General features: G+C 45.9%; 13 non-coding genes across 13 annotated transcripts; 5 read left to right on the forward strand and 8 right to left on the reverse strand.

Moving 5' to 3' along the window:
- Window positions 1–530: 530 nt before the first annotated feature.
- Window positions 531–603, reverse strand: trnav-cac (transfer RNA valine (anticodon CAC)). Its single transcript has one exon. It is a non-coding gene; the product is annotated as a tRNA-Val (tRNA).
- Window positions 604–1,796: 1,193 nt separating this feature from the next.
- trnav-cac (transfer RNA valine (anticodon CAC)) lies at window positions 1,797–1,869 on the reverse strand. Its single transcript has one exon. It is a non-coding gene; the product is annotated as a tRNA-Val (tRNA).
- A 1,191-nt stretch (window positions 1,870–3,060) lies between these two features.
- trnav-cac (transfer RNA valine (anticodon CAC)) lies at window positions 3,061–3,133 on the reverse strand. The gene has a single exon. It is a non-coding gene; the product is annotated as a tRNA-Val (tRNA).
- A 241-nt stretch (window positions 3,134–3,374) lies between these two features.
- trnad-guc (transfer RNA aspartic acid (anticodon GUC)) lies at window positions 3,375–3,446 on the forward strand. The gene has a single exon. It is a non-coding gene; the product is annotated as a tRNA-Asp (tRNA).
- An 878-nt stretch (window positions 3,447–4,324) lies between these two features.
- Window positions 4,325–4,397, reverse strand: trnav-cac (transfer RNA valine (anticodon CAC)). Its single transcript has one exon. It is a non-coding gene; the product is annotated as a tRNA-Val (tRNA).
- A 241-nt stretch (window positions 4,398–4,638) lies between these two features.
- On the forward strand, window positions 4,639–4,710 carry trnad-guc (transfer RNA aspartic acid (anticodon GUC)). Its single transcript has one exon. It is a non-coding gene; the product is annotated as a tRNA-Asp (tRNA).
- Window positions 4,711–7,169: 2,459 nt separating this feature from the next.
- trnad-guc (transfer RNA aspartic acid (anticodon GUC)) lies at window positions 7,170–7,241 on the forward strand. The gene has a single exon. It is a non-coding gene; the product is annotated as a tRNA-Asp (tRNA).
- Window positions 7,242–8,435: 1,194 nt separating this feature from the next.
- On the forward strand, window positions 8,436–8,507 carry trnad-guc (transfer RNA aspartic acid (anticodon GUC)). The gene has a single exon. It is a non-coding gene; the product is annotated as a tRNA-Asp (tRNA).
- An 869-nt stretch (window positions 8,508–9,376) lies between these two features.
- trnav-cac (transfer RNA valine (anticodon CAC)) lies at window positions 9,377–9,449 on the reverse strand. The gene has a single exon. It is a non-coding gene; the product is annotated as a tRNA-Val (tRNA).
- A 241-nt stretch (window positions 9,450–9,690) lies between these two features.
- Window positions 9,691–9,762, forward strand: trnad-guc (transfer RNA aspartic acid (anticodon GUC)). The gene has a single exon. It is a non-coding gene; the product is annotated as a tRNA-Asp (tRNA).
- Window positions 9,763–11,906: 2,144 nt separating this feature from the next.
- On the reverse strand, window positions 11,907–11,979 carry trnav-cac (transfer RNA valine (anticodon CAC)). Its single transcript has one exon. It is a non-coding gene; the product is annotated as a tRNA-Val (tRNA).
- A 1,192-nt stretch (window positions 11,980–13,171) lies between these two features.
- Window positions 13,172–13,244, reverse strand: trnav-aac (transfer RNA valine (anticodon AAC)). Its single transcript has one exon. It is a non-coding gene; the product is annotated as a tRNA-Val (tRNA).
- Window positions 13,245–14,437: 1,193 nt separating this feature from the next.
- Window positions 14,438–14,510, reverse strand: trnav-aac (transfer RNA valine (anticodon AAC)). The gene has a single exon. It is a non-coding gene; the product is annotated as a tRNA-Val (tRNA).
- Between the last annotated feature and the right edge of the window lie 15 nt (window positions 14,511–14,525).

Consider the following 14,525-nt stretch of genomic DNA (forward strand, 5'->3'; position numbering starts at 1 on the left):
AGAGTCGGCACCTACAAGGGAGGAGAACTGCTGTCCCTGACTCGGGGTATTGTCAGATGGTGGAACGAGCCCTGTGAGGAACTCCGGATCCCGACCAACTCAACTCGAGGTGCAGCTGAGGGACCTCAGAATTGCTTCTCTGCTCTTTGCAGATGATGTTGATCTGTTGGCTTCATCAGGCCGTGACCTTCAGCACACACTGGGGCAGTTTGCAGTCGATTGTGAAGCAATCACTATTACAGATAGCACCTACAAGTACGAAGCCGTGGTTCACAACCAGAGAGTGGAGGATTGCTCACCCCTAGATGGGAGTGAGTGACTGCCCAAAATGACCGAGTTCAAGTATCTCTGAGAGAAAACATTATTCACATAGTGCTTCTTTTCATCCAGTTTGCTGGGAACACAACTCAAAAGACTTTGATTGTGTGGAAGAAGAGCTAACACTGGGGGAGTTGTACTTATTATCCAATTTACTGACAATTCTTCTAAGGAGAGTTTTATTGTGTGGAGTAAGCAGGAATAAAGAAGAGTGTTTCCGCCCAGTTTCGAACGGGGGACCTTTTGCATGTGAGGCAAACGTGATAACCACTACACTACGGAAACTGCTGAAAATGACTTTTACGCATGTGCCCAAGATCATGCTACATTCACACTTGATTGCAAACATTTCAGATGCCAGACAACATGATTTCTGAATGGATTCAGTCACAGCTGCTGTGCCATTGAGTGACAGTTGTTGTCGACTAAACTCAAAGCCTCCCTTGTATAGCTCTAAGAATTCCCTTTAAAGGCCGGAACAGCGCCACCTGTTTTTTTTTCCTAGCCAAAAGTGGTACTGGAGCAGTCCTCGTTAGTATAGTGGACAGTATCTCAGCTTGTCATGCGGAAGACCAGAGTTCGATTCCCTGACGGGGAGTTTTCTACCAGCTGCAAGTAAGACAACAGCCATTTAACACAGATTGTGGTGACATATCAAGCGTGTTCCTCCTGTCAGAGACCACTTCACATTGACGATATGATCAACAACCACAGCATGCATGAAAGTTTTTCACTGCTCATCAGAATGGAAAATTCATCACTACCAACATGCTGATATCTCAAATCATTTGTCCATGAAATGTGATATTCTTACCACACATTGGTTTAGGGGGGAAGCCATGGAGAAGGACTTCTGGTTGGTCTCAAGGAAGTTCTGGCCAACAATGAGACTACTCAGGAGCAGCACACAAGGTCCAGTTTTCAGTCAAGTGTGAAGCGGTTGGAATGAGAGTCGGCACCTACAAGGGAGGAGAACTGCTGTCCCTGACTCGGGGTATTGTCAGATGGTGGAACGAGCCTTGTGAGGAACTCCGGATCCCGACCAACTCAACTCGAGGTGCAGCTGAGGGACCTCAGAATTGCTTCTCTGCTCTTTGCAGATGATGTTGATCTGTTGGCTTCATCAGGCCGTGACCTTCAGCACACACTGGGGCAGTTTGCAGTCGAGTGTGAAGCAATCACTATTACAGATAGCACCTACAAGTACGAAGCCGTGGTTCACAACCAGAGAGTGGAGGATTGCTCACCCCTAGATGGGAGAGAGTGACTGCCCAAAATGACCGAGTTCAAGTATCTCTGAGAGAAAACATTATTCACATAGTGCTTCTTTTCATCCAGTTTGCTGGGAACACAACTCAAAAGACTTTGATTGTGTGGAAGAAGAGCTAACACTGGGGGAGTTGTACTTATTATCCAATTTACTGACAATTCTTCTAAGGAGAGTTTTATTGTGTGGAGTAAGCAGGAATAAAGAAGAGTGTTTCCACCCAGTTTCGAACGGGGGACCTTTTGCATGTGAGGCAAATGTGATAACCACTACACTACGGAAACTGCTGAAAATGACTTTTACGCATGTGCCCAAGATCATGCTACATTCACACTTGATTGCAAACATTTCAGATGCCAGACAACATGATTTCTGAATGGATTCAGTCACAGCTGCTGTGCCATTGAGTGACAGTTGTTGTCGACTAAACTCAAAGCTTCCATTGTATAGCTCTAAGAATTCCCTTTAAAGGCCGGAACAGCGCCACCTGTTTTTTTTTCCTAGCCAAAAGTGGTACTGGAGCAGTCCTCGTTAGTATAGTGGACAGTATCTCCGCTTGTCACGGGGAAGACCAGGGTTCGATTCCCTGACGGGGAGTTTTCTACCAGGTGCAAGTAAGACAACAGCCATTTAACACAGATTGTGGTGACATATCAAGCGTGTTCCTCCTGTCAGAGACCACTTCACATTGACGATATGATCAACAACCACAGCATGCATGAAAGTTTTTCACTGCTCATCAGAATGGAAAATTCATCACTACCAACATGCTGATATCTCAAATCATTTGTCCATGAAATGTGATATTCTTACCACACATTGGTTTAGGGGGAAGCCATGGAGAAGGACTTCTGGTTGGTCTCAAGGAAGTTCTGGCAAACAATAAGACTACTCAGGAGCAGCACACAAGGTCCAGTTTTCAGTCAAGTGTGAAGCGGTTGGAATGAGAGTCGGCACCTACAAGGGAGGAGAACTGCTGTCCCTGACTCGGGGTATTGTCAGATGGTGGAACGAGCCCTGTGAGGAACTCCGGATCCCGACCAACTCAACTCGAGGTGCAGCTGAGGGACCTCAGAATTGCTTCTCTGCTCTTTGCAGATGATGTTGATCTGTTGGCTTCATCAGGCCGTGACCTTCAGCACACACTGGGGCAGTTTGCAGTCGAGTGTGAAGCAATCATTATTACAGATAGCACCTACAAGTACGAAGCCGTGGTTCACAACCAGAGAGTGGAGGATTGCTCACCCCTAGATGGGAGTGAGTGACTGCCCAAAATGACCGAGTTCAAGTATCTCTGAGAGAAAACATTATTCACATAGTGCTTCTTTTCATCCAGTTTGCTGGGAACACAACTCAAAAGACTTTGATTGTGTGGAGGAAGAGCTAACACTGGGGGAGTTGTACTTATTATCCAATTTACTGACAATTCCTCTAAGTAGAGTTTTATTGTGTGGAGTAAGCAGGAATAAGAAGAGTGTTTCCACCCAGTTTCGAACGGGGGACCTTTTGCATGTGAGGCAAACGCGATAACCACTACACTACGGAAACTGCTGAAAATGACTTTTACGCATGTGCCCAAGATCATGCTACATTCACACTTGATTGCAAAAGTTTCAGATGCCAGACAACATGATTTCTGAATGGATTCAGTCACAGCTGCTGTGCCATTGAGTGACAGTTGTTGTCGACTAAACTCAAAGCCTCCCTTGTATAGCTCTAAGAATTCCCTTTAAAGGCCGGAACAGCGCCACCTGTTTTTTTTTCTGAGCCAAAAGTGGTACTGGAGCAGTCCTCGTTAGTATAGTGGACAGTATCTCCGCTTGTCACGCGGAAGACCAGGGTTCGATTCCCTGACGGGGAGTTTTCTACCAGGTGCAAGTAAGACAACAGCCATTTAACACAGATTGTGTTGTCATATCAAGCGTGTTCCTCCTGTCAGAGACCACTTCACATTGACGATATGATCAACAACTACAGCATGCATGAAAGTTTTTCACTGCTCATCAGAATGGAAAATTCATCACTACCAACATGCTGATATCTCAAATCATTTGTCCATGAAATGTGATATTCTTACCACACATTGGTTTAGGGGGAAGCCATGGAGAAGGACTTCTGGTTGGTCTCAAGGAAGTTCTGGCAAACAATAAGACTACTCAGGAGCAGCACACAAGGTCCAGTTTTCAGTCAAGTGTGAAGCGGTTGGAATGAGAGTCGGCACCTACAAGGGAGGAGAACTGCTGTCCCTGACTCGGGGTATTGTCAGATGGTGGAACGAGCCCTGTGAGGAACTCCGGATCCCGACCAACTCAACTCGAGGTGCAGCTGAGGGACCTCAGAATTGCTTCTCTGCTCTTTGCAGATGATGTTGATCTGTTGGCTTCATCAGGCCGTGACCTTCAGCACACACTGGGGCAGTTTGCAGTCGAGTGTGAAGCAATCATTATTACAGATAGCACCTACAAGTACGAAGCCGTGGTTCACAACCAGAGAGTGGAGGATTGCTCACCCCTAGATGGGAGTGAGTGACTGCCCAAAATGACCGAGTTCAAGTATCTCTGAGAGAAAACATTATTCACATAGTGCTTCTTTTCATCCAGTTTGCTGGGAACACAACTCAAAAGACTTTGATTGTGTGGAGGAAGAGCTAACACTGGGGGAGTTGTACTTATTATCCAATTTACTGACAATTCCTCTAAGTAGAGTTTTATTGTGTGGAGTAAGCAGGAATAAGAAGAGTGTTTCCGCCCAGTTTCGAACGGGGGACCTTTTGCATGTGAGGCAAACGTGATAACCACTACACTACGGAAACTGCTGAAAATGACTTTTACGCATGTGCCCAAGATCATGCTACATTCACACTTGATTGCAAACATTTCAGATGCCAGACAACATGATTTCTGAATGGATTCAGTCACAGCTGCTGTGCCATTGAGTGACAGTTGTTGTCGACTAAACTCAAAGCTTCCCTTGTATAGCTCTAAGAATTCCCTTTAAAGGCCGGAACAGCGCCACCTGTTTTTTTTTCCTAGCCAAAAGTGGTACTGGAGCAGTCCTCGTTAGTATAGTGGACAGTATCTCCGCTTGTCACGCGGAAGACCAGGGTTCGATTCCCTGACGGGGAGTTTTCTACCAGGTGCAAGTAAGACAACAGCCATTTAACACAGATTGTGGTGACATGTCAAGCGTGTTCCTCCTGTCAGAGACCACTTCACATTGACGATATGATCAACAACCACAGCATGCATGAAAGTTTTTCACTGCTCATCAGAATGGAAAATTCATCACTACCAACATGCTGATATCTCAAATCATTTGTCCATGAAATGTGATATTCTTACCACACATTGGTTTAGGGGGGAAGCCATGGAGAAGGACTTCTGGTTGGTCTCAAGGAAGTTCTGGCCAACAATGAGACTACTCAGGAGCAGCACACAAGGTCCAGTTTTCAGTCAAGTGTGAAGCGGTTGGAATGAGAGTCGGCACCTACAAGGGAGGAGAACTGCTGTCCCTGACTCGGGGTATTGTCAGATGGTGGAACGAGCCCTGTGAGGAACTCCGGATCCCGACCAACTCAACTCGAGGTGCAGCTGAGGGACCTCAGAATTGCTTCTCTGCTCTTTGCAGATGATGTTGATCTGTTGGCTTCATCAGGCCGTGACCTTCAGCACACACTGGGGCAGTTTGCAGTCGAGTGTGAAGCAATCACTATTACAGATAGCACCTACAAGTACGAAGCCGTGGTTCACAACCAGAGAGTGGAGGATTGCTCACCCCTAGATGGGAGAGAGTGACTGCCCAAAATGACCGAGTTCAAGTATCTCTGAGAGAAAACATTATTCACATAGTGCTTCTTTTCATCCAGTTTGCTGGGAACACAACTCAAAAGACTTTGATTGTGTGGAAGAAGAGCTAACACTGGGGGAGTTGTACTTATTATCCAATTTACTGACAATTCTTCTAAGGAGAGTTTTATTGTGTGGAGTAAGCAGGAATAAAGAAGAGTGTTTCCACCCAGTTTCAAACAGGGGACCTTTTGCATGTGAGGCAAATGTGATAACCACTACACTACGGAAACTGCTGAAAATGACTTTTACGCATGTGCCCAAGATCATGCTACATTCACACTTGATTGCAAACATTTCAGATGCCAGACAACATGATTTCTGAATGGATTCAGTCACAGCTGCTGTGCCATTGAGTGACAGTTGTTGTCGACTAAACTCAAAGCCTCCCTTGTATAGGTCTAAGAATTCCCTTTAAAGGCCGGAACAGCGCCACCTGTTTTTTTTTCCGAGCCAAAAGTGGTACTGGAGCAGTCCTCGTTAGTATAGTGGACAGTATCTCCGCTTGTCACGCGGAAGACCAAGGTTCGATTCCCTGACGGGGAGCTTTCTACCAGGTGCAAGTAAGACAACAGCCATTTAACACAGATTGTGTTGTCATATCAAGCGTGTTCCTCCTGTCAGAGACCACTTCACATTGACGATATGATCAACAACCACAGCATGCATGAAAGTTTTTCACTGCTCATCAGAATGGAAAATTCATCACTACCAACATGCTGATATCTCAAATCATTTGTCCATGAAATGTGATATTCTTACCACACATTGGTTTAGGGGGAAGCCATGGAGAAGGACTTCTGGTTGGTCTCAAGGAAGTTCTGGCCAACAATGAGACTACTCAGGAGCAGCACACAAGGTCCAGTTTTCAGTCAAGTGTGAAGCGGTTGGAATGAGAGTCGGCACCTACAAGGGAGGAGAACTGCTGTCCCTGACTCGGGGTATTGTCAGATGGTGGAACGAGCCCTGTGAGGAACTCCGGATCCCGACCAACTCAACTCGAGGTGCAGCTGAGGGACCTCAGAATTGCTTCTCTGCTCTTTGCAGATGATGTTGATCTGTTGGCTTCATCAGGCCGTGACCTTCAGCACACACTGGGGCAGTTTGCAGTCGAGTGTGAAGCAATCACTATTACAGATAGCACCTACAAGTACGAAGCCGTGGTTCACAACCAGAGAGTGGAGGATTGCTCACCCCTAGATGGGAGTGAGTGACTGCCCAAAATGACCGAGTTCAAGTATCTCTGAGAGAAAACATTATTCACATAGTGCTTCTTTTCATCCAGTTTGCTGGGAACACAACTCAAAAGACTTTGATTGTGTGGAAGAAGAGCTAACACTGGGGGAGTTGTACTTATTATCCAATTTACTGACAATTCTTCTAAGGAGAGTTTTATTGTGTGGAGTAAGCAGGAATAAAGAAGAGTGTTTCCACCCAGTTTCAAACAGGGGACCTTTTGCATGTGAGGCAAATGTGATAACCACTACACTACGGAAACTGCTGAAAATGACTTTTACGCATGTGCCCAAGATCATGCTACATTCACACTTGATTGCAAACATTTCAGATGCCAGACAACATGATTTCTGAATGGATTCAGTCACAGCTGCTGTGCCATTGAGTGACAGTTGTTGTCGACTAAACTCAAAGCCTCCCTTGTATAGGTCTAAGAATTCCCTTTAAAGGCCGGAACAGCGCCACCTGTTTTTTTTTCCTAGCCAAAAGTGGTACTGGAGCAGTCCTCGTTAGTATAGTGGACAGTATCTCCGCTTGTCATGTGGAAGACCAGGGTTCGATTCCCTGACGGGGAGTTTTCTACCAGCTGCAAGTAAGACAACAGCCATTTAACACAGATTGTGGTGACATCTCAAGCGTGTTCCTCCTGTCAGAGACCACTTCACATTGACGATATGATCAACAACCACAGCATGCATGAAAGTTTTTCACTGCTCATCAGAATGGAAAATTCATCACTACCAACATGCTGATATCTCAAATCATTTGTCCATGAAATGTGATATTCTTACCACACATTGGTTTAGGGGGGAAGCCATGGAGAAGGACTTCTGGTTGGTCTCAAGGAAGTTCTGGCCAACAATGAGACTACTCAGGAGCAGCACACAAGGTCCAGTTTTCAGTCAAGTGTGAAGCGGTTGGAATGAGAGTCGGCACCTACAAGGGAGGAGAACTGCTGTCCCTGACTCGGGGTATTGTCAGATGGTGGAACGAGCCCTGTGAGGAACTCCGGATCCCGACCAACTCAACTCGAGGTGCAGCTGAGGGACCTCAGAATTGCTTCTCTGCTCTTTGCAGATGATGTTGATCTGTTGGCTTCATCAGGCCGTGACCTTCAGCACACACTGGGGCAGTTTGCAGTCGAGTGTGAAGCAATCACTATTACAGATAGCACCTACAAGTACGAAGCCGTGGTTCACAACCAGAGAGTGGAGGATTGCTCACCCCTAGATGGGAGAGAGTGACTGCCCAAAATGACCGAGTTCAAGTATCTCTGAGAGAAAACATTATTCACATAGTGCTTCTTTTCATCCAGTTTGCTGGGAACACAACTCAAAAGACTTTGATTGTGTGGAAGAAGAGCTAACACTGGGGGAGTTGTACTTATTATCCAATTTACTGACAATTCTTCTAAGGAGAGTTTTATTGTGTGGAGTAAGCAGGAATAAAGAAGAGTGTTTCCACCCAGTTTCAAACAGGGGACCTTTTGCATGTGAGGCAAATGTGATAACCACTACACTACGGAAACTGCTGAAAATGACTTTTACGCATGTGCCCAAGATCATGCTACATTCACACTTGATTGCAAACATTTCAGATGCCAGACAACATGATTTCTGAATGGATTCAGTCACAGCTGCTGTGCCATTGAGTGACAGTTGTTGTCGACTAAACTCAAAGCCTCCCTTGTATAGGTCTAAGAATTCCCTTTAAAGGCCGGAACAGCGCCACCTGTTTTTTTTTCCTAGCCAAAAGTGGTACTGGAGCAGTCCTCGTTAGTATAGTGGACAGTATCTCCGCTTGTCATGTGGAAGACCAGGGTTCGATTCCCTGACGGGGAGTTTTCTACCAGCTGCAAGTAAGACAACAGCCATTTAACACAGATTGTGGTGACATATCAAGCATGTTCCTCCTGTCAGAGACCACTTCACATTGACGATATGATCAACAACCACAGCATGCATGAAAGTTTTTCACTGCTCATCAGAATGGAAAATTCATCACTACCAACATGCTGATATCTCAAATCATTTGTCCATGAAATGTGATATTCTTACCACACATTGGTTTAGGGGGGAAGCCATGGAGAAGGACTTCTGGTTGGTCTCAAGGAAGTTCTGGCCAACAATGAGACTACTCAGGAGCAGCACACAAGGTCCAGTTTTCAGTCAAGTGTGAAGCGGTTGGAATGAGAGTCGGCACCTACAAGGGAGGAGAACTGCTGTCCCTGACTCGGGGTATTGTCAGATGGTGGAACGAGCCCTGTGAGGAACTCCGGATCCCGACCAACTCAACTCGAGGTGCAGCTGAGGGACCTCAGAATTGCTTCTCTGCTCTTTGCAGATGATGTTGATCTGTTGGCTTCATCAGGCCGTGACCTTCAGCACACACTGGGGCAGTTTGCAGTCGAGTGTGAAGCAATCATTATTACAGATAGCACCTACAAGTACGAAGCCGTGGTTCACAACCAGAGAGTGGAGGATTGCTCACCCCTAGATGGGAGTGAGTGACTGCCCAAAATGACTGAGTTCAAGTATCTCTGAGAGAAAACATTATTCACATCGTGCTTCTTCTCATCCAGTTTGCTGGGAACACAACTCAAAAGATTTTGATTGTGTGGAGGAAGAGCTAACACTGGGGGAGTTGTACTTATTATCCAATTTACTGACAATTCCTCTAAGTAGAGTTTTATTGTGTGGAGTAAGAAGAGTGTTTCCGCCCTGTTTCGAACGGGGGACCTTTTGCATGTGAGGCAAACGTGATAACCACTACACTACGGAAACTGCTGAAAATGACTTTTACGCATGTGCCCAAGATCATGCTACATTCACACTTGATTGCAAACATTTCAGATGCCAGACAACATGATTTCTGAATGGATTCAGTCACAGCTGCTGTGCCATTGAGTGACAGTTGTTGTCGACTAAACTCAAAGCTTCCCTTGTATAGCTCTAAGAATTCCCTTTAAAGGCCGGAACAGCGCCACCTGTTTTTTTTTCCTAGCCAAAAGTGGTACTGGAGCAGTCCTCGTTAGTATAGTGGACAGTATCTCCGCTTGTCACGCGGAAGACCAGGGTTCGATTCCCTGACGGGGAGTTTTCTACCAGCTGCAAGTAAGACAACAGCCATTTAACACAGATTGTGGTGACATATCAAGCGTGTTCCTCCTGTCAGAGACCGCTTCACGTTGACGATATGATCAACAACCACAGCATGCATGAAAGTTTTTCACTGCTCATCAGAATGGAAAATTCATCACTACCAACATGCTGATATCTCAAATCATTTGTCCATGAAATGTGATATTCTTACCACACATTGGTTTAGGGGGGAAGCCATGGAGAAGGACTTCTGGTTGGTCTCAAGGAAGTTCTGGCAAACAATAAGACTACTCAGGAGCAGCACTCAAGGTCCACTTTTCAGTCAAGTGTGAAGCGGTTGGAATGAGAGTCGGCACCTACAAGGGAGGAGAACTGCTGTCCCTGACTCGGGGTATTGTCAGATGGTGGAACGAGCCCTGTGAGGAACTCCGGATCCCGACCAACTCACATCGAGGTGCAGCTGAGGGACCTCAGAATTGCTTCTCTGCTCTTTGCAGATGATGTTGATCTGTTGGCTTCATCAGGCCGTGACCTTCAGCACACACTGGGGCAGTTTGCAGTCGAGTGTGAAGCAATCATTATTACAGATAGCACCTACAAGTACGAAGCCGTGGTTCACAACCAGAGAGTGGAGGATTGCTCACCCCTAGATGGGAGTGAGTGACTGCCCAAAATGACCGAGTTCAAGTATCTCTGAGAGAAAACATTATTCACATAGTGCTTCTTTTCATCCAGTTTGCTGGGAACACAACTCAAAAGACTTTGATTGTGTGGAGGAAGAGCTAACACTGGGGGAGTTGTACTTATTATCCAATTTACTGACAATTCCTCTAAGTAGAGTTTTATTGTGTGGAGTAAGCAGGAATAAGAAGAGTGTTTTTGCCCAGTTTTGAACAGGGGACCTTTTGCATGTGAGGCAAACGTGATAACCACTACACTACGGAAACTGCTGAAAATGACTTTTACGCATGTGCCCAAGATCATGCTACATTCACACTTGATTGCAAAAATTTCAGATGCCAGACAACATGATTTCTGAATGGATTCAGTCACAGCTGCTGTGCCATTGAGTGACAGTTGTTGTCGACTAAACTCAAAGCCTCCCTTGTATAGCTCTAAGAATTCCCTTTAAAGGCCGGAACAGCGCCACCTGTTTTTTTTTCCTAGCCAAAAGTGGTACTGGAGCAGTCCTCGTTAGTATAGTGGACAGTATCTCTGCTTGTCACGCGGAAGACCAGTGTTCGATTCCCTGACGGGGAGTTTTCTACCAGGTGCAAGTAAGACAACAGCCATTTAACACAGATTGTGGTGACATATCAAGCGTGTTCCTCCTGTCAGAGACCACTTCACATTGACGATATGATCAACAACCACAGCATGCATGAAAGTTTTTCACTGCTCATCAGAATGGAAAATTCATCACTACCAACATGCTGATATCTCAAATCATTTGCCCATGAAATGTGATATTCTTACCACACATTGGTTTAGGGGGGAAGCCATGGAGAAGGACTTCTGGTTGGTCTCAAGGAAGTTCTGGCCAACAATGAGACTACTCAGGAGCAGCACACAAGGTCCAGTTTTCAGTCAAGTGTGAAGCGGTTGGAATGAGAGTCGGCACCTACAAGGGAGGAGAACTGCTGTCCCTGACTCGGGGTATTGTCAGATGGTGGAACGAGCCCTGTGAGGAACTCCGGATCCCGACCAACTCAACTCGAGGTGCAGCTGAGGGACCTCAGAATTGCTTCTCTGCTCTTTGCAGATGATGTTGATCTGTTGGCTTCATCAGGCCGTGACCTTCAGCACACACTGGGGCAGTTTGCAGTCGAGTGTGAAGCAATCATTATTACAGATAGCACCTACAAGTACGAAGCCGTGGTTCACAACCAGAGAGTGGAGGATTGCTCACCCCTAGATGGGAGTGAGTGACTGCCCAAAATGACCGAGTTCAAGTATCTCTGAGAGAAAACATTATTCACATAGTGCTTCTTCTCATCCAGTTTGCTGGGAACACAACTCAAAAGACTTTGATTGTGTGGAGGAAGAGCTAACACTGGGGGAGTTGTCCTTATTATCCAATTTACTGACAATTCTTCTAAGGATAGTTTTATTGTGTGGAGTAAGCAGGAATAAGAAGAGTGTTTCCGCCCAGTTTCGAACGGGGGACCTTTTGCATGTGAGGCAAACGTGATAACCACTACACTACGGAAACTGCTGAAATTGCCTTTTACGCATGTGCCCAAGATCATGCTACATTCACACTTGATTGCAAAAATTTCAGATGCCAGACAACATGATTTCTGAATGGATTCAGTCACAGCTGCTGTGCCATTGAGTGACAGTTGTTGTCGACTAAACTCAAAGCCTCCCTTGTATAGCTCTAAGAATTCCCTTTAAAGGCCGGAACAGCGCCACCTGTTTTTTTTTCCTAGCCAAAAGTGGTACTGGAGCAGTCCTCGTTAGTATAGTGGACAGTATCTCCGCTTGTCACGCGGAAGACTAGTGTTCGATTCCCTGACGGGGAGTTTTCTACCAGGTGCAAGTAAGACAACAGCCATTTAACACAGATTGTGGTGACATATCAAGCGTGTTCCTCCTGTCAGAGACCACTTCACATTGACGATATGATCAACAACCACAGCATGCATGAAAGTTTTTCACTGCTCATCAGAATGGAAAATTCATCACTACCAACATGCTGATATCTCAAATCATTTGTCCATGAAATGTGATATTCTTACCACACATTGGTTTAGGGGGGAAGCCATGGAGAAGGACTTCTGGTTGGTCTCAAGGAAGTTCTGGCCAACAATGAGACTACTCAGGAGCAGCACACAAGGTCCAGTTTTCAGTCAAGTGTGAAGCGGTTGGAATGAGAGTCGGCACCTACAAGGGAGGAGAACTGCTGTCCCTGACTCGGGGTATTGTCAGATGGTGGAACGAGCCCTGTGAGGAACTCCGGATCCCGGCCAACTCAACTCGAGGTGCAGCTGAGGGACCTCAGAATTGCTTCTCTGCTCTTTGCAGATGATGTTGATCTGTTGGCTTCATCAGGCCGTGACCTTCAGCACACACTGGGGCAGTTTGCAGTCGATTGTGAAGCAATCACTATTACAGATAGCACCTACAAGTACGAAGCCGTGGTTCACAACCAGAGAGTGGAGGATTGCTCACCCCTAGATGGGAGTGAGTGACTGCCCAAAATGACTGAGTTCAAGTATCTCTGAGAGACAACATTATTCACATAGTGCTTCTTCTCATCCAGTTTGCTGGGAACACAACTCAAAAGATTTTGATTGTGTGGAGGAAGAGCTAACACTGGGGGAGTTGTACTTATTATCCAATTTACTGACAATTCTTCTAAGTAGAGTTTTATTGTGTGGAGTAAGCAGAAATAAGAAGAGTGTTTCCGCCCTGTTTTGAACAGGGGACCTTTTGCGTGTTATGCAAACGTGATAACCACTACACTACGGAAACTGCTGAAAATGACTTTTACGCATGTGCCCAAGATCATGCTACATTCACACTTGATTGCAAACATTTCAGATGCCAGACAACATGATTTCTGAATGGATTCAGTCACAGCTGCTGTGCCATTGAGTGACAGTTGTTGTCGACTAAACTCAAAGCCTCCCTTGTATAGCTCTAAGAATTCCCTTTAAAGGCCGGAACAGCGCCACTTGTTTTTTTTTCCTAGCCAAAAGTGGTACTGGAGCAGTCCTCGTTAGTATAGTGGACAGTATCTCCGCTTGTCACGGGGAAGACCAGGGTTCGATTCCCTGACGGGGAGTTTTCTACCAGCTGCAAGTAAGACAACAGCCATTTAACACAGATTGTGGTGACATATCAAGCGTGTTCCTCCTGTCAGAGACCGCTTCACGTTGACGATATGATCAACAACCACAGCATGCATGAAAGTTTTTCACTGCTCATCAGAATGGAAAATTCATCACTACCAACATGCTGATATCTCAAATCATTTGTCCATGAAATGTGATATTCTTACCACACATTGGTTTAGGGGGGAAGCCATGGAGAAGGACTTCTGGTTGGTCTCAAGGAAGTTCTGGCAAACTATTAAGACTACTCAGGAGCAGCACACAAGGTCCAGTTTTCAGTCAAGTGTGAAGCGGTTGGAATGAGAGTCGGCACCTACAAGGGAGGAGAACTGCTGTCCCTGACTCGGGGTATTGTCAGATGGTGGAACGAGCCCTGTGAGGAACTCCGGATCCCGACCAACTCAACTCGAGGTGCAGCTGAGGGACCTCAGAATTGCTTCTCTGCTCTTTGCAGATGATGTTGATCTGTTGGCTTCATCAGGCCGTGACCTTCAGCACACACTGGGGCAGTTTGCAGTCGAGTGTGAAGCAATCACTATTACAGATAGCACCTACAAGTACGAAGCCGTGGTTCACAACCAGAGAGTGGAGGATTGCTCACCCCTAGATGGGAGTGAGTGACTGCCCAAAATGACCGAGTTCAAGTATCTCTGAGAGAAAACATTATTCACATAGTGCTTCTTTTCATCCAGTTTGCTGGGAACACAACTCAAAAGACTTTGATTGTGTGGAGGACGAGCTAACACTGGGGGAGTTGTACTTATTATCCAATTTACTGACAATTCCTCTAAGGAGAGTTTTATTGTGTGGAGTAAGCAGGAATAAGAAGCGTGTTTCCTCCCTGTTTCGAACAGGGGACCTTTTGCGTGTTAGGCAAACATGATAACCACTACACTACGGAAACTGCTGAAAATGACTT

The sequence above is a fragment of the Cebidichthys violaceus genome, unplaced genomic scaffold, assembly GCF_023349555.1.
Source record: "Cebidichthys violaceus isolate CVI_PGR_0920_01 unplaced genomic scaffold, fCebVio1.0.p SCAF_32, whole genome shotgun sequence".
Classification (NCBI taxonomy): Eukaryota; Metazoa; Chordata; class Actinopteri; order Perciformes; family Stichaeidae; genus Cebidichthys; species Cebidichthys violaceus.